Source organism: Alligator mississippiensis, chromosome 1, assembly GCF_030867095.1.
Source record: "Alligator mississippiensis isolate rAllMis1 chromosome 1, rAllMis1, whole genome shotgun sequence".
NCBI lineage: Eukaryota > Metazoa > Chordata > Crocodylia > Alligatoridae > Alligator > Alligator mississippiensis.
The window spans coordinates 46,802,402-46,826,914 of NC_081824.1; positions in this window are offsets into that span (position 1 = coordinate 46,802,402).

Consider the following 24,513-nt stretch of genomic DNA (forward strand, 5'->3'; position numbering starts at 1 on the left):
CCACTTTTCATGTATTATTTCACAAAACAAATAATTGAAGATATAGATATGGAAGATAACAATCTGCTGAATTTAATGTTTCCATAGGAGTCAATTGGACAACCCTGCTCAACCTTCTGATGCAAATAACTCAATTAACCACTGCCACTCGTAATAATGCAGAAGTGCGCAGTATTTCTATATTGCATCAAGGTGAAGAAATCCTGAAGGTTTCAGAACAAGCCAAACAAATGTTAGCATATCATTAGTATGACTTCCTCACAGGATGGGCTCCTTCAGGGATAGTCATTCTAATTATCATGCTGCACCCTGTGATAATATTGTTTAGCGTGATTGCAAGTTTATTACTTGTCATGTATTATATGTGTTTTTGAAGAAAATCAATGTATCCAAAACATTGAGAACTGCAATTGGAAACAAAATATCTTTTTATCAGACAAATGTAATTTATGACCAATTCATCACTAGCATTTGAAGGGTCAAAGGGGGGACATGTAGCATGAACTGAACTAATATAGCTGATGTTAACATAGAGTGTAGTAGTACTGAAATGTAACCATGTTAGTTTTGTCCTGTAAGTTACTTGAAAACTCTATTTTTGTACTCATTTGCTTGACATAAGTGAATGAAATCTGTATGCCCCTTTTGAATGAGTGGATGTGAAAGGGTGAATGGTGAGAGAATGGTATAGAGATGGGAGAAGAAGATTTAGCTGTTTATGTAAGCAACAAGGTGCCAAATGTAAGTTACCAGTCAGTAAACTAATTAATGGATGGCTGAAGAATCCCTTTGAAGCCTAAGAAACAACAGGAGATAACAAGGAGGAGAGAGGCACACATCCTGCCAGACGGGCAGCAAGAACACTCCAAGGCTGAAATGCCAACTTTAATGACCAAACTAACCTTGGGCTGAGATAAGCCGAAGACAAATGAAGAACAACCACAAAAACAGAATCTGGGTATGGGAAAAACCCCAAAGCACTGAAACAATGGTTGCCAACCCCTATAAAAGAAGACTTCAAAAATGCCAAGTTGGGTAAGTCTCTCTCTCAACTGCTGTTTTGTCAGAGAACAGACACATCTGCTCCAAGCTGTTATCTACAGGATCTTTCTCTTATAATAACCACCCTAACTGCTATCTGCATCTTCTCTCAATAAGGTCTGGACCAGCCACCCAGTGCTATTATTGAACGACTGCTGCTGGTAACTATAAAGTCTTGTTTTGTGTTTGTGTGTGCCTGTGTGTAAGTTTTGTGTATGATGATTTCTGCGTGTCTATATGAATGGTGTGTCCGAACCTCTATGTCTAATTTATGTAATCAATAAATGCGGCATTTTGCCTTATCCCCCTTTATAAGGACTTTCTCGTGATTTCATCAATTGGCAATTTAAAGTAACACTGGTTGCCATCTAGACATTGAGCCATTGATTACTACCCTGTGAACCCAATGCTTCAACCAGTTTTCTGCCAACCTTACAGTCCTTTCATCCACCACGTACTTCCTTAGCTTGCCTGCAAGAACGTTGTGGGAGACGGTATCAAAAGCATTGCTAAAATCAACGTGTACCACATCCACTGGTCTCCCCAAGTCCACAAAGCCAGTCATCTCTTCATAGAAGGCAATCAGGTTGATCAGGCATAACTTGCCCTTGGTAAATCCATGTTTACTGTTCCTAATTACCTTCTTCTCTTCCAAATGCTTAGAAATGTATTCCTTGATGATTCGTTCCATTATTTTTCCAGGGACTGAGGTAAGGCTGACTGGTCTGTAGTTCCCTCAATCTTCCCTTTTCCCTTTCTTAAATATGGGCACTATTGTTCTGCTTTTCCAATCATCCAGGACCTCTCCCAATCACCATGAGTTTTCTAAGATGATGGCCAGTGGCTCTGCAATCTCATCAGCCAATTCCTTGAGCACCTTCTGGTGCATCTCATCCAGTGTCATGGACTTCTATATTTCCAGATTTTCTAAATAGTCCCTAATCAGTTCTTTTGCCACTCTTAGATGCTCACCTCCTCCCGAAACTGTGCAGCCTGGTGCAGTAGTCTGGAAGCTGACCTCGCCTCTAAAGACTGAAGTGAAAAAAGCATTGATCACTTCAGCCTTTTCTGCATCCTCTGTTACAAGGTTACCTCTCCCACTCAGTAAGGGACCCACACTTTCCCTGGTCCTCCTCTTGCTACCGATATACTCATAGAGAAACCCTTCTTGTTACCCTTCACATCCCCTGCTAGCTGCAACTCCAATTGCACTTTGGCATTCATGACTTCATTCCTGCATGCCTAAGCAATGTTTTTATACTCTTTCCTAGTTATGTGTCCAAGTTTCCACTTCGTGTAGGCTTCCTTTTTGTGACTTAATTTCCTAAAGAGTTCTCTACTAATTCAAGCTGGTCTTCTGCCATACTTGCTTGTCTTCCTTCACATTGGGATGGCTTGTTCCTTCTCTCTCAGTAAGGCTTCTTTAAAGTACAGCCAGATCTCCTGGACTCCTCTACCCCTCAGACTGGCTTCCCAGGGGATCCTGCCAATGAGTTTCCTGAGCAAGTCAAAGTCTGTTTTTCTTAATTCCAAGGTCCATACTCTGCTGCTCTCCTTCCTTCTTTTCCTCAAGATCCTGAACTCTATCATTTTGTGGTCATTGTTACCTAAGTTGTCATTCACCCCAGCTGTTCTTCCCTGTGTGTTAGTAGCAGGTCAAGAAGAGCATGGCCCCTAGTTGGCCACTCCAGCGCTTGCACCAGGAAGTTGCCCCCAACATTCTCCAAAACTTCCTGGATTGCCTGTGCACTGCTGTATTGCCCTCACAGCAGCTGTCAGGGTGATTGAAGTCCCCCATGAGAACCAGGGCTTATGATCAGGAAACTTCTGCTAGCTGTATGAGGAAAGCCTCATCCATCACTTCCTCCTGGTCTGGTGGTCTATAGCAAACATCCACTACAATATCACCCTTCTTGCTCTCTTCTCTAACTTTAACTCAGAGACTTTCAACAGGCCTATCTCCAATTTCATACTGTAGCTCTGAGCAATCATATGGCTCGTTTACATATAGTGCAACTGCTCCTCCTCTTCTCCCTTGCCTGTCCTTCCTGAACAGTCTGTACCCATCCATGACAGTGCTCTGGTCATGTTAGCTATCCCACCAAGCCTCTGTTATTCCAATCATGTTATAGTTCTGTGATTGTGCAAGGATTTCCATTTCTTCCTGCTTGTTTCCCAGGCTCTATGCATTCATATACAGGCATGTAAGGTAACTAGTTGATTGCCCTGATTTCTCAGGAAGTATGAGAACATCTGCCCTTTTACCCCCACCCCCCTGCTTTCCTTTCCTCCAGGTTTCCTGCTTCACTTACCCCAGGGCTTTGATCTCCACCCCCCCTTGCAAACCTAGTTTAAAACCCTCCTCATTAAGTTAGCAAGCCTATCTATGAAGATATTCTTCCCTTTCTTCATTGGGTGGATCCCATGTCTTCCCAGCAATCGTTCCTCTTCAAATAACATCCCATGGTCAAAGAAGCCAAAGTCTTGCTGGTAATGCCACCTGTGCAGCCAGGTATTGATCTGCAGGATGCACCCATTCCTGCCCTGGCCCTTTCCCTTGACTGGAAGGAACAAAGAGAACATGACCTAAGCCCCAGACCCCTTCACCCATGCACTCAGAGTTCTATAGTCACTTTTTATCTATTCAGGGTGTGCTTTGGCAATATCATTTGTGTCCACATGGATGAGCACAATGGGGTAGTAATCAGAGGGCCAGATGAGGGCAACAGGATTTCAAGGGGAGGGCAAGAGAAGGAATCATCCAAGGTTCATCAAGGTTGTAAAAAGCACTTAGAGGGAACAAGCTGAGGGAAATGAACAGCAGAAAACCTGGGTTGATTTTAGAGCTACTCAGTACTGCTGTTCATGCCTGGCTGTTCACCATAGAATTCTCTGAAGAAAACTCCTGTAACTGATGGAAAGTTACCTAAATGATTCAGTGAGCTCAGTGAATTATATCATTTATTTATACCATTATTGTGTATATCATTGACAATCCTATTAAAATAAATTATTATATGTCTATATTATCATGTTTAAGGATATAGTAAGCATGTATGTACCTGTGTGTTTGTAGATTTCATAGACATTAGGGGCTGGAACGGACCTCAAGAGATCATCAGGTCCATATATATATATATATATATATATATATATATATATATATATATGTAGAATTATATAGCTATATAAATAATCATATCATAATGGCTGTTTGCAGATGTGGGGAAAAAATGGGCTTTACTTTTGTGGCAGGCTTGCCAGTAACAGCCTGGCTAACTGGCTTAGAAAGCTGTCAAATGATTGGTGGGGTATTCCTACAAGGTGCTAAGGGTCCAACTGCTGCCTGAAGGTCCCACTCCTTCTGGTGCCTCTGAGGCAACTGCTCCCGCCCCGCTGGCCTAGCTCTTGTCAGCTCTTGGAAGCTTCTTCCTTGTGGTCCCTCACTGGTCTCTTTTGAGTCAGCTGCGCTGACCCTTTTATCTCCCTCCAGGTGACCCAAGGGGCCAATCAGGAGACATGGAGGGTGAGTCTCTGGGGCCTGATTGGTAGAAGAGTGTGCTGCAGGGGTTTTGGTACTTTGAAACCTCATGACAACAACAAACTTTGAAACCTCATGACAAAGAAAAGGGAATCCTAAGTCCTCCAATCATCATCTACCCCTTCAAAACCCCTGGGCAAAATCATTACCAGATTGGTGAGGAAAGGGAATCCCAAGCCCTCCAATCATCTTTTACCCTTTCAAAACCCCTGGGCTAAGTCACTACCAGCTAGCCCATCATGCGTGAAAGAGTGCCTTATATTTTGTTCAACCTAATTTCTTGATTTGTGAGTTTAACTGATGATAGAGTCTATTATTACATGACCTTATTGAGACCCTGGTTGAGACCCTTTCCCTTTGTTTACCTGTAACTTACCTGTGTCACCAGTGGTGGTAAAATATCATATATAGACAGAATAAGGCTTATAGTCATATAGTGTGTGTGTGTGTGTGTGTGTGTATCCATATTTATATTTGTATTGATTGTTTTTTATCTGAATATGTTAATAAATTCATATATAGTTAAGTTTCAGATTGTCCTGGCTTGGACCTATAGGGAATGGAGCAAAACTATGCTCAGCCTGCAGTTTCCACCCACAGCATACCTTTCCTACTTACAATCCACTTCAACTGGAGAAGGGAGTATATACCTGAGTACATCCAGGCTACACTTTAAACTCTGAGCCCAGCACAGCCCAGAAAAGGCATTGTGTTAGTTGCACCCAGCTTTCCCCAAATTTGTATGGATCAGGAGCTTTAGTGCAGCTTTTTTGGTGCTTTTATCTAATAGCTTATTGAATAAGCTTCAGCTAAAAGTGCCCCGCTGGAATGCCCAATGTATACAGATGCTGTAGAGCCAAGTTGAAATAACACACTGCTGCTTCTGGTAAAGTACTTTTTTTTCCCCACCATGTCTGTCAGAGCCCAGTACCATCAACACTGTCTGCAGAATATCCTCCAAAACAAGTGGGAAGACAGGCCCACCAATATTAGTGTCCTCCTGCAAGAAAATACTGTGAATATTAAGATGATGATCATCCAGCATCAACTTCATTGGGTCGGCCATGTCATTCAGATGTCCAACTCCAGACTCCTGAAGTAAGTTTTATTCTACCAGCTCAGTCAGGGTATACAATCAAGAGAAGGGCAGAGAAAGTGCTTTGGGGACATCCTCAAGGCCAATTTAAAAAAAAAATGCAACATTAATATCAACTTATGGGAAACTATTGCCCAAGACTTCCCCAAATTGGGGAAGAGTGTGCTGCAGGGGTTTTGGTACTTTGAAACCTCATGACAACAACAAACTTGGAAACCTCATGACAACAGTAGGAGATGGAAAAGAAGGAGTGGCAGAAACAGTGTGTTGTGGACCAAATCGAGTATCCAGTGCCACCCATGCCACACAGAAACATATGTCCAAGTTGAGTAGAATCTGTCAATCCCAGATAGGCCTCATCAGCCATCTTCAGACACAGAAATAAGAAAATTATAGAAGCCAGTCATCCTCAACTGCAAGGGATTGCATAAGAGATCATGATGGTATTATTTGTTAATCTATAATATAAACAAATATTACTTTCATGACCTGAGAAAGCATGAAACATCAGTCATTTCTGCACCAAAAGTAAAAATATTTTTTTGAATTGATAAAACACTGTAATTTCAATGCACAGAAATTGATAAATCAAATTTAAATTTAAAAACAAGTACAGGATTCAGTCCAGTGCAAAGTGAAAAGTTAAACAATAGCTATACCTGAAAATAGGATTTACAGTGGAAATGCTGACAAACTGACTGAAGGTGTGGACACAAAGCTCATTTACTATGTAGTAAATTGACTTTATGCTGTTGTGTAAGTGAGGCAGATCCATGAGACATGAAACTTCAATGGGTGCACTCCAAAGTAATGTTACCTCTCAAAGTGAGGACTTATACACGCTAGTATAAGTTATACCATTATAGTGGTTGCTTATCTACTCTTCTAAATAAAACCAGCTTAAGATAGCCATTTCCTCAATGGAAATTGACTCAAATTCCAGGTACTGGCCAGATGCTCCTACTGCAGTCAGCCAGCATAGGAGAGAGGGTCCTATGTTCACTCCTTACTCCAAAGTAAATGATAGAATCATAGAATCATAGAAAAGTAGGGCTTGAAGGGACCTCCAGAGGTAATTGAGTCCAGCCACCTGTGCTTGAGGCAGGATCATTCCTCTCCAAACTATCTCAGCCTATTCAAAAAACTATGCAGTCAACCCTGTCACAAAACTACAAGACATATTGCCAAAAGAAACCAAAAACACCTTAACCCACCACAGGTAAAGCAGTGGGACAAGGGCTTTAAGTGTCCCACCATTGCATGGTTTGTAAAAATTCAATTGAGAGATCCAAGGAAAAGGGCTACAGTCCCAAATGGGCCCTCTCCACCCCCAATGCAGAGGAAAGCAAAAGCCCCCACAGTCCATATCAATCTAACCATGGGGTAACCTTCCTTCCCAATCCCAAATATGTCAATCCCAAATAGGTCTGATCCTGAGCAGAGGGGCAAGACCTTCTAACCAAGAACCACTGGGTTTTAATCCTAGTAGGAGCACTGGCACGCTTCAGTCAAAATGCCCGGCCTTGGTTTACAGCAGAGGAAGCTGAAACAAGTCTCAAATATCTATAGAATGAAATCCAAGGTAAATAACTCAGTGGTAATTAGGTTATGTGCCTTCATGCTAAATCTGTAGTTGAATAACTGCTCTAATATATTGTTCCCACCCTGTCCCTTGTTCATTGTACCTTCAGATTAACTGCCATGAACTTCCTTAGAGATAAACTGATATATTTGCCAAAGGTAGTTTGTAAGTGTGGTTACAGACTCTTGCTAGGCATTTGGTAAAAGCCTGAACACCCCTGTGAGAGCTGCAACAGCTGAACAGCTTGTCAAAATAAAACCTTAAGCAGATGGCTCTAAATCACTGGAACTCCATTTCGTATGCTGAATGCTTGAGCAGTTCCATGAATAACAGAAACCTGTCCACAAATATGTGGAAAAAATAGCAGATGTGTGGGGCTGATGTTGCTTGATCTCTACCAGATGAAATCTTATTGCTGTCAAAAACACTCTCTCTTGCCTTTTTGTGATAGTGACTCAAAAAATCATTCGTGGTAAAGCCATCAGAAACCTCCATTTTTAAAAAACTGTACCTAGCTTGCTCCTGTGAAAACTGAAACAGTATGATGGCATGGAGAGAAGACAGATACTGTAGAAATGAAGACTCCAAGGAGTGGTTCAAAATCTCTTAACCTGTTTTTTGTTATTGTTTTTAAGTTTCTAAAGGAAGCAAAATACTTGTTTGATTTTTACCAACTTTCTTTAAATTTTATCAAACAAAGCAAATGACCTTGATCACGAATCTTGCATTTGTGTTACTATAGCTTAATGCAGTGTAAAGCTTTCAGGAAGTGACTGTCTTTGTAGTACATTTAAATAGTGCCCAGCCCATTGTGATCCTTCTGTCAGAGGAAGCCTGGGGCTCCTGTTACTTTAAAGAGCAAAACTACAGCTGATAGAGCCCAAGAAGCAGAATACAGATCAGCCACAAGAGGGAAGGCAGCAAAAAAGTACGGGTGTACAAAACAGCTTGTATTTGATTTGGATTAGGCCCAAATCAGAGACAGTGATACGATTCATTTATTCAAATCACTGTTCCTGATTCAATTCGGCTGAATCCAAATCTAAAGATTCGATGCTGATTCAGAGAATCAGCGATTCGGCTATAGACACAGCTTTAAATGTTTTTCCTACATTTCTCAAGCTACCAGATGTCGTTTGTTAATGCTGTAATGCTGGGGTGGATGGAGCATCCCACAGAAGTGCAGGGTGGGGCACCCTGCATGCTCGGCGGCAAACCTGGAAATGGACTGGAAGTACTTCCAGTCCACTTCCAGGTCTGCCAGGGAGCGTACAGGGGATCCCCCCTGCATCCCCCCTGGCTTGCTGATTGGCCATGGGGGGAGCCCAGGTGCCCCCCCCCCCAGACCTAGGAGGCCTCAGATGCTGAGCTAGGGACGCGTGCAGGGGGGGGGGGGGGCAGTGTGCTCCCAGGTGGACCCAGAATTGGATTGAAAATGCTTCTGTTCCACTTCTGGGTTTGCTGGTGAGCACACAGGGGAGCCCCCTGCTCTCCTTTGGGACACTCCATCTGCCCCACCATCACAGCATTCATGAGCCGCCTGGTACCTTGAGGTATGTAGAAAAAACATTTAAAGCTGTGTCTATATCTGAATCTCCAAATCTTTCTGAATCTCTCCAAATCAATTCAGACGGTTCTGATTCGATTCAGAGAGATTAAAGGGTCTCCTGATTTGATCTGGATTCAAAGATTCAGCTACCGAATCAGGCCAGATCTCCACCTAATCAAATCAGGGACCAAAGCTTCACATAGCCGTACAAAGAAACACTGTTGCCTATGAAGAATACTGCCTATTGCAGTGAAGGAGAACACCTGCAGCCAATCAAGAGAACTGTGCCTAAGGTGAGTTGGCTGCATGAGAATAGGCAGCTAAGGACAAACAGCAAGCACCTACTCTGGACTCCTTTAAGAGACATTTGGATGTTTATCTTACTGGGATCCTTTGACTCCAGCTGACTTCGTGCCCCTGGGGCGGGGGGCTGGACTCAAGGATCTTCTGAGGTCCCTTCAAGCCCTAATGTCTATGAAATCTATGAAGCTATGACTGCCTGTTGCAGAACTAGCTGCTCTGCCATAGGCCAGTAGGGTAGAGCCTAGCTTAGCCGAGCAGGGAGGCCACTAGAGTAGTAGTCATAATCTGTCATGGCAACCAGCCATCGGACAAGAAGCCTCTGCAGGGCTGGAGCACCACCTGACCAGAAGTAGCAGGGTTTGGGCAGTATAAAAGCCTAGGACCTGAGCCATGTTAGGGAGTCTGACCCTGCAAGCCACAAGGAGAAGAGCTCATAGTCGGAAAACTTCAGGAGAATGTCTGGTTGACCTGCCCTAAGGGCTGCCAGTAGGGCACTGATGATTCACAGAGATATACAACTTGGGGTAAAGAGAAGCTTTGCTGCCCTGACTATAAGCTACTGTTGATGCTGAGACCTAGAGCAGGTTTAGTTTGTGTTATAGCCAGCAGCGAGTTGGCAGAGGTCCCAGTTCTCCCAGAGGGCATGAAAATACTTGAGTCCCTCTGGGGCTAAGTGCTCAAAATACAGACCAGACTGAAGCCTAAAGGAGGCTGTTGCCTAACAAAGTTGAAGCCTAGGATAGGCAGAAGCCAGAGATGGCCAGGGGGCCCAGGCAGAACCAAAGCAGGCTCATTGCTCAAGATGCGATGGAGATAGGGCCAAGATGTCCAGGACTAAAGTAATTGAGACAAAAGCTGGAGCTCAAAATCCAAGTCCAGCACAGTGGGCCCAGGCTACAAGGCCCAATGGAGAAAAGGGGCAGAGACCAAGGCCCTGACAAAGGGACTGACTGTACAATAACACCTGCAAGTCATAGGCATATCTGTAGGGGAGGTCAGAGGCTGTGAATAGCCCTTAAGGCTACCAGTGCCCTGCAGGGTGCAGACAGGCCAAGAGGACCCACTTACCATAGAGTAGAATTGAGACTGGAGGAGTCTGGGAGGGTGTCAGAGGAACTGCAGCTCTACTCTAGGGCTTCTTAAGGAGCCTCCATTTTGATCAAATAAGAACATCAAGGTGTGGCAGAAGAGTCCAGAAAGGAGAGGGTATCCTAGAGCTGGAGCAGGGCAGGAGCCATGTGGTCACTAGGGAGCGTCATGTTTGCCCCTGGAGCACAACCTTGCTACACATCCCAAACAATGTGCAACAGAAATAATATCAATGTTGATAAAATAACACCACTGTATGACTAAAATATTATAGTGTTAACGTGACTTCTTCCATTCAACTATTGACATGTCACATTTCAAAAGAACTATGGGTGGGGTTCATTGTAGACATAGACATGTACAAGTGAAGTGCTGCAATGACAACTTGCTGCCTGGCCCCCTAAGTGAAATCTGTTAGCTCCACAAACACTGCATAAGTCTAGATGGGGAAACTTGAAATAGGATCCAAAACAGCCTGGACACTGACCATTGGGCTGCCTCCCACCCCTTTCTCTCCATCTCCCCCAACATTTCCCACCTACAAATCTGGAATTATTTATTACAAAGAGAGGCCAAATTTAGATCACTTTTTAAGCAAAATAAAATGTTCCAGATTCTTGTGGATTCCTTGAAAAATAGGTGCACTGTGCCCCAAAGTTTATCAAATTTCTCTTCCCAATTATGCATTTTATCCAATAAAATATTTAATAAAAGCAGTTATGTACAGAATAAGCCCCTTTATGTGTTTATAAGAGCCTTATGTGTTTAACAAACAATGGAATATAGTCTACTAAAACAGATATTACTATTTTTTTTTTCTTTTTTACTTATTGCTGGTCACTTATTATTCATTTGCTAAGTGTGAAGGAAAATATTTTTGTATTTATATATTGCCTGTATATATTTTTCCCAAAAGTTGTTTTAATATCTCCCACTATCCACTAATGACGGCCACCTAAACATGATTTTATGATCAAAATTATATTGCTGATAATACTGGTGCTTTGGAACATATGCTACTTTCATAGTTAAAACAGGCTCACTGTTAATAACCTGGAGGGTATAATTGAAAATAAGTGATCAAGAGCCAGAAGAGGAAATACAGCATAATTGTCATTATCTTAAAAATGTCTAAGAGAATGACAAAGTATATTTTCAAAGTGTTCCATGACTGAATATAGAATGGCCTGTCATATTTTCAATACAGTTAATGTATTGTTGCCTCTGTCTTAACTAAAGTTAACACATGTGGCTTGAGAAGGAATAAAAATCCTTTTGCTTGTGCTTAGTTTAAAGGTTTTCTTTATTATGTCCTTCCCCAGTCCTTTTCAAACCAACTTCAAAACATAGAAGTCTAAACTCCCACTTTGATCTAGCATCTTAAAGTGCTTTTACTAGAAGCTTTTAAGGTGGAACCCAACGATTTAAAGATAATTGACTTCTTTTACCTACTAGCTTGTGAGGGCTGCAGTCTAACCCTTCGGTAATCAAAATAGATGGGATGATTCTGGACAGGATGACACTATAGGTACAAAAGAGGTCCTTATGAAAAAAATTTTCCCCATTTTTATATGGCTTGCACTCACCCCAGGTTGTCACTGGAAAGTCTCAATTTAGAGGTCTCCAAAAAAAAAACCCCTAAAGATTCCAAATTCCCTTAACGAACAGCATTTGATTTGGTTTGTTGTTTTTTTCTCTGATATGAATCTGCCAGGACTCACTAAGTATAGTGACTGCCTCTTAGCCACCACAATGCTTATGCATCCTTTGGAACTGCATCATTGTGAAACCTATTTTCTTTCTCATGGTGAAAATATTGTATTTACTGTGGCTGAGAATCCGGGTAAATGTTCTGAGCGTAGCAGAAATGGTCAATATAATTCTTCATTTTTCACAATTTTATGGTGCCAAGAATAGGGGACACAAAGTTGTCAGCCTGGATATTGTGAATAGACCGAGGTAGTAAGCTCTGTTAGGATGAAGTCAGGTAAAAGGATGGGGTTCGACACTGACAAGTGCAGGGTAATGCACCTGGGGAGGAAGAACCAGTGGCACACCTACAGGCTGGGGAACTCCCTTCTTGCCAGTGTTGAGACAGAAAAGGATCTTGGAGTCATCATTGATGTCACAATGAACATGGGCTGACAGTGTGAGGACGCCGTCAGGAAGCCAACCATACCTTGTTGTGCATCCACAGATGCATCCTAAGCAGGTCCAAGGAGGTGATCCTCCCCCTCTATGCGACACTGGTCAGGCCTCAGCTGGAGTACTGCGTCCAGTTCTGGACGCCGCACTTCAGGAGGGATGTGGCCAATATGGGGAGGGTCCAAAGGAGGGCCACCCGCATGATCAGGAGTCAGCAGGGCAGGCCCTATGAGGAGAGGCAGAGGAACCTGAACCTGTTCAGCCTCCAAAAGAGAAGGCTGAGAGGGGTTCTAGTGGTAGTCTACAAACTAGGTAAGGGGGACCAGCAGGCAATGGGAGAGTCCCTGTTCCCCCGAGCCATCCCGAGAGTTACAAGAAACAATGGACACAAGCTAGCTGAGGGTAGTTTCAGGCTAGACATTAGGAAGCCCTATTTCACTGTCATGGTGGCTAGGACCTGGAACCAACTTCCAAAAGAAGTGGTGCTGGCTCCTACCCTGAGGGTCTTTAAAAGGAGGCTGGATGAACATCAAATGACCCCAGTACTCTTTCCTGCCACAGAAGGGGGTCGGACTAGATGATCTCCTCAGGTCTCTTCCGACCCTACCAACTATGAAACTATGAAACTATGAAAAGGCAGGGCAGGGTAGCACCATAGATGAACTCATTTACAAAGGAATAAACTTTTGTAGGCTGTTGCCTACTTTGTCAGCAGGGTTACAGCTATTATCACTTAAACCTAAAGGGAGCCCAAAGGAGATAAGAGAGCAAAGAACTGTCCATCTCCCTTGAGTCATTCCTTTTTCCTCCACAAAATACATCACAATGTCACCCCAAGTTCTCCCATAATTCTTTTATATCTCTGGGTGAGATTCCACTTCAGAGTTAGCAGGTGCTATTTCTAAGGAATATTAGTTTGTGTTAAGGTTAACTAGTACTGATGATCACTGACATTTTCGGGGTTAATACCCTCTCTAATGTGTACTGCTCAGACCTGCTTCTAGAAGGCTATCTAGCAGGGTATTGTGGCTAGGGGCTGCAAGTCTGATCCCTGCCCTTCTCGCTGGCTCTGCAGCCACAGTATAGGCTGGGGAGGAGTGGGGAGGGCCTCCCTGTGCCACTTGGATGGCCTTCTCCCAAATCATCCTTCTGCCCCATACCAGCACCCAGATCCCACCTCCACCCTACAATACACCCCTCCAATCCCAGATCACACTCCCCCAGCTCCTGATTGGCCCCTCTAAACTTAGATTGCTACCCTGACACCTCAATCTGCCTTACAGCAGTTGCGGCAGCACCAGTGAGGTGGGAGGTTCCTCCTTCCAGCCTGCTCCAAGGCTCTTGAAGTCTGTGCCACCCCCTCCCCCACCCAGACACACACACACATATTTAGATCCAGGCCCACTGGGCCTCACAGTTGCCTGGCAGTTCCTTGTTGTCTGCCCTCCTTGCCCCCCCGCCACATTTTCCCCTGCCTCCCCTCAGTTGCAAGGATACCAGCAGGGAGGGGCAGCACTACACCTGCACCTCTGACACTCTTGGGTTGATTGGGGTGGCAAGACAGTGATCTGGGGATGATAGGAACAATTTGAAATTTGGGGGTCACTTGTAGGGCAGCAGTCTGATAGCTCCCACCCACCCAATCCTGTCCCTCTCACCATCTCCGCATGGTACCTTCCCCCTGGCTCCTCTTCACACCTTTTCCCTCCCTCCCTACTCACCCCATCCCCACTTACCTGTTGCCCAGTTTTTCCCATCCATCAGTCTAGAGCTGTAGAGTCCTGGATGATAGCAAGTAGGGCTGTGCAGAGCTTCAGTAGCTGATCAATTCAAAGGAGATTCAGGCTGATTCAGGGACCAAATCTCCAAATCTGAATTGAATCGGGAGACCAAGTAAAAGTTCCAAATTGATTTGATGCATCTGAATCAATTCAAAAAAGAATTAGCCAATTCAGAGATTTGGCCATAAACTAAACAGGCAGGTGACAGCGGCCTTCAGATGATAAGTCTGTTGGGGTTGGGGAAGGGAAGAGGTATGGGGGAGGGAAGGATTGGGGCTGGGGCTGGGACAAGCTTCCCAACTGGGACAGGGAGCATGTTACTTGGGGAAGGAGACAGGGGGGCATGGGATGAAGGGGACTCTGCCCTGCTGCCACTTGTCCAGCCAGGCCAGGGGGCCAGGATGTGGGCGAGGCTCACTCCAGGTGGAAGGGGGCAAGTGGAAGCAGAGCATAACCCCTGCTCCCAGCACTGCTACACCCACATCCCGTGCTCCCATGCCACCTGGCAAGTGGCGCCAGGGCAAAGCCCTCGCTCCCAGCACTGATGCAGGCATGGAGCACTGGGAGTGGGGGCGATGCCCTCCTGCCTTCTGGAGTGAGCCACATGTGCATTGCACCTCCCCCCACCCTTCGCCGGCTGGGCAAGTGGCAGCAGGGCAGAGCCCCCACAGCACCCTCCAACTGGGGCAAAGGCAGGCACATTCAGATGAGCCACAGGAAAAGGCCCCATAGCTGCCTTGCTCAGCCCCATCCCCCACCCAGCACCAGTTTCCCAGCACTTAAAAAAAAAGTCCTGCACTCATTGGATCTGGCAGTGGGGATCAGGCCTCTGATCACTCATGGCAGACCCCTGCACACAGCGTGGGGCAATGGAGGGCAGTGAGAATTGTACCCCTGCCTGGCACCCGTACAGCAGCTGCCCCATGGCATGGGTGCAGCACAGCTCATCAAGGTGCCATGCACTGCCTGGGAGCTGAGGCAGCTCCACATGTCACCTGGAGTCTGGCAGCACTCAGCCAAACCCAAACAGTGCGCAGTGACCTGCCGAGCTGCACTGCACCTGTGCCATGGGGCAGCTGCCGCATGGGTGGCAGGCAGGAAGTGTTCAATCCCCACTGCCCTACACTGCATAAGGGGGTTCAGCCATGAGCACTGAATCCCTGATGCCAGAGCTGGTAAGTGCAGGGCTTCTTTTTTTTTTTTAATTGCCAGGATGCTTGGGCTGTGCTGTGCAGCCATCAGCAATGGAGCTGGGAAGGAGGGGGATATTGGGGATCAGGAGCTATGGGGAGGGCTCTGCCATGTGGCCCCATAGCTCCGACAGCTGCTGGGACTGCCAGTGAGTACGGTTGGTTTTTTTTTTAATTTCCAGTCTGCTAGGGCCAGGCAGGGGAGCTATCAGGGGTGGGGCCAGCTGGGATGGAGGCTATTGGGGAGTGGGGACTCTGTGGGCAGCTCTGCCAGGAGGTCCCAGAGCCCCCACAGCTGCTGCTGCAGCCAGTAAGTTCAGAGCTTTTTTTTTTTAAGTGCCGGGACTAGGCTGGGGCCGGGTGCGGATGGGCCGGATGGGGCTCAGCAGGGTAGCCATGGGGGCTTGTCCCACAGCTCCCCCCACCCTGGGAGAGGCAAGCATGGCCAGAGGAGCCACAGGAGAACCTGCAGCTACTCAGCTGTGCCTGCCTTTCCCAAGCCGATCTGAATCACTGAATCTCTCTGAATCAGCACAGTGTCTTCCAAAGCTCATTTGGCTGAATTGATTCAGGGCAGTGATCCAAATCTCCGAATTGAATCACTGTCCTCCAAATAGGGAAAATCTGAATCTGAATCAAATACTTCCCTATTCACACAGGCCTAATAGCTAGTCCACCTGGGAACAGTGCCTCCTGGGATAATGGAAGATTGTAAATTGGTGGTTTTATCTAAAATGAACATTCAGATGTTAACTCAAACTAGATAGCATAGGTCAAAGATAATCCTTGCTTGAAGTGGTGTAACTTTTAAGATACCTAAGGTGTGTCCAGACAAGTAGGAATGTGAAGTATGCAGTGCTGCAGACACCACACACACTGCATATGTAGGTATTTTCCAATATTAAAAAAAACACACACCTAAAAAAAGTGGGGTGGTACATAGTTTCATAGTTTCATAGTAACTAGGGTCAGGAGGGACCTGAACAGATCATCTAGCCTGACCCCCTGCCACAGGCAGGAATGAATGCTGGGTTCACAAGACCCTAGACAGGTGATCGTCCAACCTCCTTTTGAATTTGCCCAAGGTAGGGGCAAGGACCACTTCCCTGGGAAGTTGGTTCCAGATTTCAGCCACCCTAACTGTAAAATATTGCCTTCTGATCTCTAACCTAAACCTATTCTCCATCAGCTTATTACCATTGCTCCTTGTCACCCCAGGTGGTGCTGGGGACAAAAGGGCTCTGCCTATTTGCTGTTGATCTCCCCTGATGAGCTTGTAGGCAGCCACCAGGTCCCCCCTCAGCCTCCTCTTGCTGAGGCTAAACAGGTTCAGGTCCTTCAGTCTCTCCTTGTAGGGCCTGTCCTGCTGTCCTCTCACCAAGTCAGTGGCCCTCCTCTGAACCCTCTCCAGGCTGGCCACATCCCTTTTGAAGTGCGGCACCCAGTACTGGACACAGTACTCCAACTGTGGCCTGACCAAAGTTACATACAGGGGAGTATCACCTCTCTGGACTGGCTTGAGATGCACCTTTGGATGCATGACAAGGTATGGCTGGCCTTGCTGGGTGAGGTCTGGCATTGGCAGCTCATGTTCATCTTGGAGTCAATAATGACTCCAAGATCCCTTTCCGCCTCTGTGCTTTCAAGAAGGGAACTCCCCAGCCTGTATGTATGCTGTGGATTCCTTCTCCCAAGGTGCAGCACCCTGCATTTGTCTACATTGAACCCCATCCTATTCTCATCTTCCCACTTTTGTAGTCTGTCTAAATCCAGTTGCAGCCTCTCTCTCCCTTCAAGTGTGTAAGCATGTAGCAGCAGTGAGCACTGACTGAAACTGAAGCCTGGCTGGAACCATGCTCCAGCTGCTGCCCTCTGCTGCTAGATTGCTGCAGCTGCATCCAGCCCCCAGAGACCCCTAGGACACCAGGTAAGGCTTCAGGGGCTAACCCAGATGCTGGCGCTTGGCTTCCTTATCCCACTGTGTGCCAGTGTGTGCGTGCACAGGCAGTCCCTGGGAACATATTGTGCCACTGCTATTTTTCCCCAGGGAAATGCACATTCCTGCTCATGGGAATGCGCCCCCTAAAGGGCCCTTAGCACTTCTTAATGAGCCTAAATGTGTGATCATTTAAGTTTTAAGTGCTCTTAACATAATTTAATTGTAATATGTAGTCTCAACCTATCATTCCTCTTCTCTCCCTGTTTCCTATGCTCTAAATACTTTCTCCTTCACCTGGTCCAGCAGAATGGATCCTCTCACTACCTTTTTAAATATTAGTGAGGAGTGTTGCGTTTTTTTTTTCCCATTGTAATGTATCCATTTTGGGAGTCAAGAAGGAGGGGAAGATCAAGACTGGTGGACAGCAAGTATAAAATATAGTATTTTCTTGAATGTGAACCTGCAGAGAACATGCTGATCTTTACTCACCTACATCCTGGACTACACAAAATTGAAATAAAGGATCTTGGGAATCTCAGATTTGGAGCATCTTCTAAGTAAAGGGATTCCCAACTTTTGACTTATCCAGCTGCTCAGGGGCTAATGTACACACCACGATTTTTGCCCTTTCATGCACTGCAACTGCATGTCTGTTTGCATGAGTCGGATTTCCCAACACTTTAAAAGTCTTTCTTGTGCATTAAACTAAAACTCCTTGGACATAGTTTAGTTAGGCTTGCTGGGAATTAAAGTGTTGTGTCCATTGATTTGTTGCATACAAACACAAAGGCACTCAAAGATGTGTAATGAGCCTCTTTGCCCACCAGATGGTGCTGTGACTTTTTTGTAGTTCGCGCCTTCAAATTGCTTTCACTTCTGAATTGCTTCTGCTATTTGTGTGTGTGTGTGTGTGTGTGTGTGTGTGTGTATGGTTTGCTGGCTTCCTGCTTCCACAGTTGTGTGGCAGGGCACAGGGTGCATGGGGGGGTCCCAGGCCAGAGGAGCAGCACTGAATCATCCTGCTCTCCTGTGGTGTTGGCCAGGGACCCAGCTTAATTCATTTGAAAACCTAGTACATGTAAAAACAGATGTGACCTTTCCAAAATAAACAAGTTTAAATTTTATAAACCTATCTAATTTTAATGATTAAAACCCATGATGTGTACAGGTGCCCCAAGTGTCTATTTCTTCTGTAAGTTAACTCCTGGCTAGCCATTCTAGCACACCTAATTCTAGCGTACCTCACTGTACAGGCAGTCCTTGACTTACAATGTTTCGAGTTACAATGTTTTGCACTTACAACATTTCTAAATTGACACCCTGTTTCAACTTTATGATGTCAGTTTTGACTTTACAATGCTTGATCTGAGGTAACATCATGACAGTGAACAAGTCATTGTGTCACCCATCTCCCTGTAAAGCATCTGTCCAAACTTCCTTGGACACTTTCTTTAAAGAAAGCAAACAAGCCTCCAGAAAAACCTGCAGCCAAGACTCCTGAGAAGAATCCAGTGAAGAACCCTTCAAAAAGTCCAACCAAGAGCCCTTCAAAAAGTCCAGCAAATTCACCTCAAAGAAGTCCTTCCAAATCAATATGATTGCTATTTACCATATATAAATACATGAATGTAGCTATATTACTAATCTATAATTGATTGAGTACAAAATTCTGGGTTATTTTTGGTGAAAACAGGGTATCAGGCCTTGGTTAAGGAACCAATCCCCATTTATAACATTGTTTCTTATCAGAAAATTGGTTCCAAGTTACAACATTTCAATTTAAAATGTTGTTTTCAGGAACCAGTTATGTCATAAGTCCGAGGACTGACTGTATTGTAACCTGAATTGGAAGGGTATCTATTCAACTGGAAGCCAAGGGCTTAGACATGTCATTGCTTATACCTTTTGTAAATTGAGCTCTCATAAGAATCCTGCTTACTATTTTCCTCTTTACTCCAGCCTTCTGTTTAATCCAAAATTGTATTCTCTCTATCATTGTTTGTCCTTCTGTGAAGCTAGCAAATGATACTTAACAAGTGTTTTAAGAAGCCTGATCTTGTATGTGCAAATGCATTACTATGTAGTTATGTAGTTTAATATTTGTAGCTACATATGTAGCTTTTTATGAGTGTAATTATTTTTTCTAATTATTAGTAATTATGTAGTTAACTTCCTAACTACATATGATGATGTAAATATTCCATATTTCTTACATTTGTGCATTCCATTTAATGACAGCTGCAATAAACTTATGAATTCTATGACTAATATAAAAGGAAAAAGGGCCAGCTAAGTTCCCAAATCTCCCTTCACTTTGTAACTTTAGTGAAGCCTAGTGAACCTAAATAGCTCTACCCCACCGTCATTGAGGTCAATACAGTTGCCCAAAACAGTGGAAAATACATTAGGATAAATATAGCCCAGAACAGGAATTAATAGTGGGGAGTGAAAGAAGGAAGAGAGGGAGAACAAAATTGACTAAAGTGAACTAAATACAACCAGGGGAAAGAAAAGAAAAGAAAAAGAGTAGGGGGAGACATGGAAGAACTGCAGTAACTCAGTGATGAAAGAGCTTAGGGCTTTGCTGAAGCTTTGATACACATTACACTTTAAGCTCCTCAGATGTTGATCAGTGTTAGTGTTAGCTTGAGTTCTTAGAGCAGATGCACATTCAGGCTAAACAACTTCTCTGACTGTCCCCAGCCTGTACATCTGTAACTTGTCACCAGAAGGTCTGGTGAGCAGGGGTCTGAGTAGAAGCTACAGCTATGAGTCTGCACTAGAAGGCTTTGGAGCCAGGACAGATTTCTATCCCTGGTCCAGGTGGGGGTGGGTTGGGAAGATGGGTTAGTGGGGACAAAAGCATGAGGCTTGAAGGGGGCAAGTGTAATGATGGGGACTGGGCAGTGAAAGAGAGGTAGAGAGGCACTGGGGGGAAATGGCAGCTCGGGGGCTGAATGATGAAATGAAGAAAGTCAGCCACTAATGGATGAAAGAAAAAGAAATAAAGAGTGAGTAATTTTAAAGAAAGTCTCATAATTTAATAAATCAGAATTGGGATTGAGCTTCCCCAGCTCATGAGACACTGCCCCTGCCCTGAAAGGGAAGCCCAAGATTATGGGGACCCCAATATGCCCCTTACCTTGCTCCCCTCTCCAACCTCCTTCACCTTCCCTCCTGGACTGGTCTTTGCCTCTGTGAGCTGTGTGGCCAGGTCACACCCCCAGGGGCAGGAAGAGGTGTTGACTTGGTGCCAGTATCACCCCCTGGCCAGTAGAGTTCAAGGGGTAGAAAACTTGTCCACACAGAAGGGTGGGGAGAGGGGACACTATATCCTGGGCTGCTGGAGGACTGAAACTTGGGTGGCTTATCTCTGGTGAGTAGCCACATCTTTGTGGAACATAAGCTGGGTAATACAAATAAGAGACTAACCTGTCCTGGAGTGGCATAACTTTAGGACACATAAAAGCTACTTAAAATTAATTTACATGTCTCAATGTGTGGGCAATCCAGTGTTTAAGAGCTCTCAAAACCACACAGGGTTGCAGGAAGGGACAGGAGAAGCCTTAAGTGGTGGAGAGAGGGGGATCTCAGAATGGGAGGGGAGGGGTGTGATTCTTGCATTTCAGTGCTAGCTCAAGTTTGGAGTAGTGACATGTTCAGGCCAGTAGGGGTCTGGAGGACTGAAAGATTACAATCCCTCTGCCTCATTCTGGGCTTCCTCCCTGGCCCATGCCCCCTCCCCAACACTTCCCCCCTTCAGGCAGGCAGACAGGTAAACCATTCCCTGCCTGCTCCCCTGGGACAGACAGTGCAGGCAGCCACAGTAAAAAGGGGTTGGGGGAGAGCTTTAGGAATGGGGGGGTGGCGCAAGACCCACAGGTGAAGGAGGTAAGAGGGAAGCACAGAATGTGGGGGGAACGGATTCTTATCTTTCAGTCCTTCAGCCCCTGCTGGCCTGAATAGGTGACCACTCCAACTTTGAGCTAGCACTAACACCAATCAACAATGTAAGGTGTAACAAGGCCCTAATACTGATCAACATTTGAGAAGCTTAAAGTGTACTGTGAAATAAAGCCCGTCCTTATCTTAGCAAACCCTCAAAGACAAACCTTGTTGAAGGGGCATAAAAGAAATTTAACAAAAATATTGAATGCAGACTTTTTTTAAAAAGGGGGGGGGGGTTGTCCATGAAGAAAAAGTATTGGGCCAAACTTGTCTGTGGGTATATTTACACATGCTAATAGTATAATAGTCTGTGGGTCTGCTAATAGTCTGTGGGTATATTTACACATGTTAATAAAGCAGCAATTAACTGCTTATTACTCTACAGTTTATTGCTCCCAGGAAGATCCTGGGTGCACAGTTTACATGTGCACCCAGACTGCAGCACACTAAGCTGTTGGAGTAGCCCCTGCTGGCAGGGGCCCTAGGGATCAGCCTTTCAGCCTGGGGCTGTTCTGACCAGGCTCAGTGTGTTATGGAGGAGCTGGCTGGGGCATGAGGGTGCTAGCTAGCAGGCAGCCCCTGCACTGAAGCACCCTGGTGCCCCACCCACTCAGGTCAGCATCTACATGTGTACTGCTGTGCAAGAAAAAAACTCTGCAGAAGGGTAGTACTTGTATTTACAAGTAATAGGGGTGCATGTGTAGATGTTGAGACATTTACTGAGCAGTTCATTAGTCAACAGTGCAATAAACATCTCATGCAGATGTGCCCTGTTTGTTCAAACAAGGATAATGAGGGTTAGTTTAAGAAGCAATTACAGTTTTGGGGTGAAAAAAGCATACAAAAATAGGATGCAATTTCATAAACTAAATAGTCTATGTGTATCTTTGATAATCCTTATATGTAAACAGTTATATAAAACATAATTCTTAGCATTTTGTTCAAGTATAACATTAAAAGTTTATAATGCATTGTTTTTGCATTTGTTGTATGAAGATTTAAAATGCCTTGATATATTTTATTGAACACACTAGTAAAGCGATTGCAGTCACTTTTATTCAGTTATAATCCAGGGGTGACATGTAGGGGGTGCACACTGGTGTACATGAACCCCCTGAGCATGGCATTGCCCCCCTACAAAAAGGTGCTACTGCCGGTGGGGTCTGTGGGTGGTCCGTGATCTCTGCTGACCACTGCTGAAACTGTCGGCGGCAGCTGTAGGTAGTCGCCAGCCCTTGTTCAGCACTTGCTATCCCTCTCCCCCCAGCACCACTGATGGTGCTGGTGGCATCTGCAGGAGCTCCCTCACTTACCACTGCTGCACACCCACCACTCCCGCCGCCACCTTGCCCCCCCAGCTGCTGGGCACACACGTCATTCATGTTACAATCTATTGACAGTTCCTACCCTTGAAGTTTGTTTTTTTTTCTCCTTTCAAATGTTAATGTAAGTGTTATAAATGATGAAAACATAGTAAAATTTCATTATGTGATTCTGGGAACCAACATTTTCAGCTGGTAAAACATGCCTTTCAGGAATGCTCTGACAGTCATATTTTTAGGCCTGTACAGTGGTTGTGCTTAAAACTTTTTATCTTTGACCTCCATTGCAGTTTCAAATCACATGATCAGAGCTTGAACTGACTTAAACTGGCATTGTTACATTGACCTCCAGGAATTTCAGCTGAGAACCTGTTTCAGACTGTAGCTCCATTCTTCAAATGAGTTGTTAAACCAATGCCATAGCTGTTTTTTCTAAAAATATTAAGGAATAATCACATATTTTATTCTATTTGGAAACCTAAACCATTATCAACATCAAAGCAGCTTTCCTTAGTGTATTAGAGTTAATTAAGGTCTTGTTTATCCCACAGCATTGGCATATACCAAATAGGGGGTTCCCAAGCATACCCCAACCCATGCACTCCCACAACCATTCTCCAAGCCTGCAAGGACTCCAGTTAAGACTCTCACAGGCATCCCCCTGTAGCTGCTGTTGAGACCTCACTCTCTGGTGTGCTTGAGAATGGCCACTGGAAACAACCCCAGAATGGTTTCACTGGAGAACTTCAAGGTTTGAAACAAGCATGTAGGAGCATGTAGGAGAGCATCCTATGAGATGCCTGGGCCAAAACTGCTGTTGCTTCTGCTGCTATTGTGAAAAGCCCTAAAATCCCTCAAACTGCTATCTCAGGTAATTTTCTTGCACGCACATCTTGTTTTGTTTCATTCTTTGTGGGTGGATATGGGTGTGGGTTGTGCAGTTTGAGTTTTCTTTTTTGGCTTACTTCTACTTTGTTTTCCTTTTTCTAATGAGTTCATAATAGAAAGGAGTCAAGAATAGGTTATGCTTTTGTAGCTGAAGGTGATAAAGTTTGTTCTTGTCCTTAGTTTGGAGAATCAATTCACAGCCACCAAATGATTCTCAAGAAAGCTCTGTCTCCTGCACAGATTGGCTTTACCCTTCCCATATAAGGTTTCACTGTGCTAAAGTTGTCAACCATGGTTTCCATCCAAGGGCTTTAACTGATCTTTGCATGAGCCATTGAGTATTTTGAAGATAAGAGACCTGAAGAGCCTTAAAATATTTTAGATCTTCTCTTCTGACCGCCTTAATAATAAATGTTCTTCATTTATACTGTAATTGGCCCAATAGCTTGTGTTTAACTAAAGCATAGCTTCCAAAATGGCTTTTAATCTTAATCCTACAAGAGAAAAAGAATCCACCATTGCTCTTGGGGATTTGTTCCAGTGGGTTAATCATCCTCACCATCAGAAACTTCTGTCAGTTGTTTAAGGCAACAGCTTATCTCAGGAGATCAGTTTCTAATTGTACTATCGAGGGCCACATTTTGATTTTTCTTACACAGACTGTGTGCTAATGTGATACCATTGGGCATTTATACATGTGCTTCAGGGGGGACGCTTTAATTAGAGCACCTTTAGTGTCACATGTATCAGCATCCCTATACTGAAAAATGGTTGAGGGAGTGGTTTAACTAAAGTTTGTTGAACCAGCATTAGTTAAAGCACCATTTTTCAGTACAGGGACACTGATACACATGACACTGGAGTCTGCTGAAGCGCAGTAATTACCACTGGAGCTCAGGAATTACCATTGATGTATGTGATGCTGGAGTCTGCTGGAGCGCAGTAATTAATCAAGTCTATTCCAACATGTTGAGGAGCAGCCTCAATGTACATGTATAGGTGTCCATTTATTTGAGTACAATTACTGCTAATATGCATTGGTTTGAGATCATAATCAGGCCCAAAGACTTTTGGGGTGATGTCTGAAAAGTGTTATACT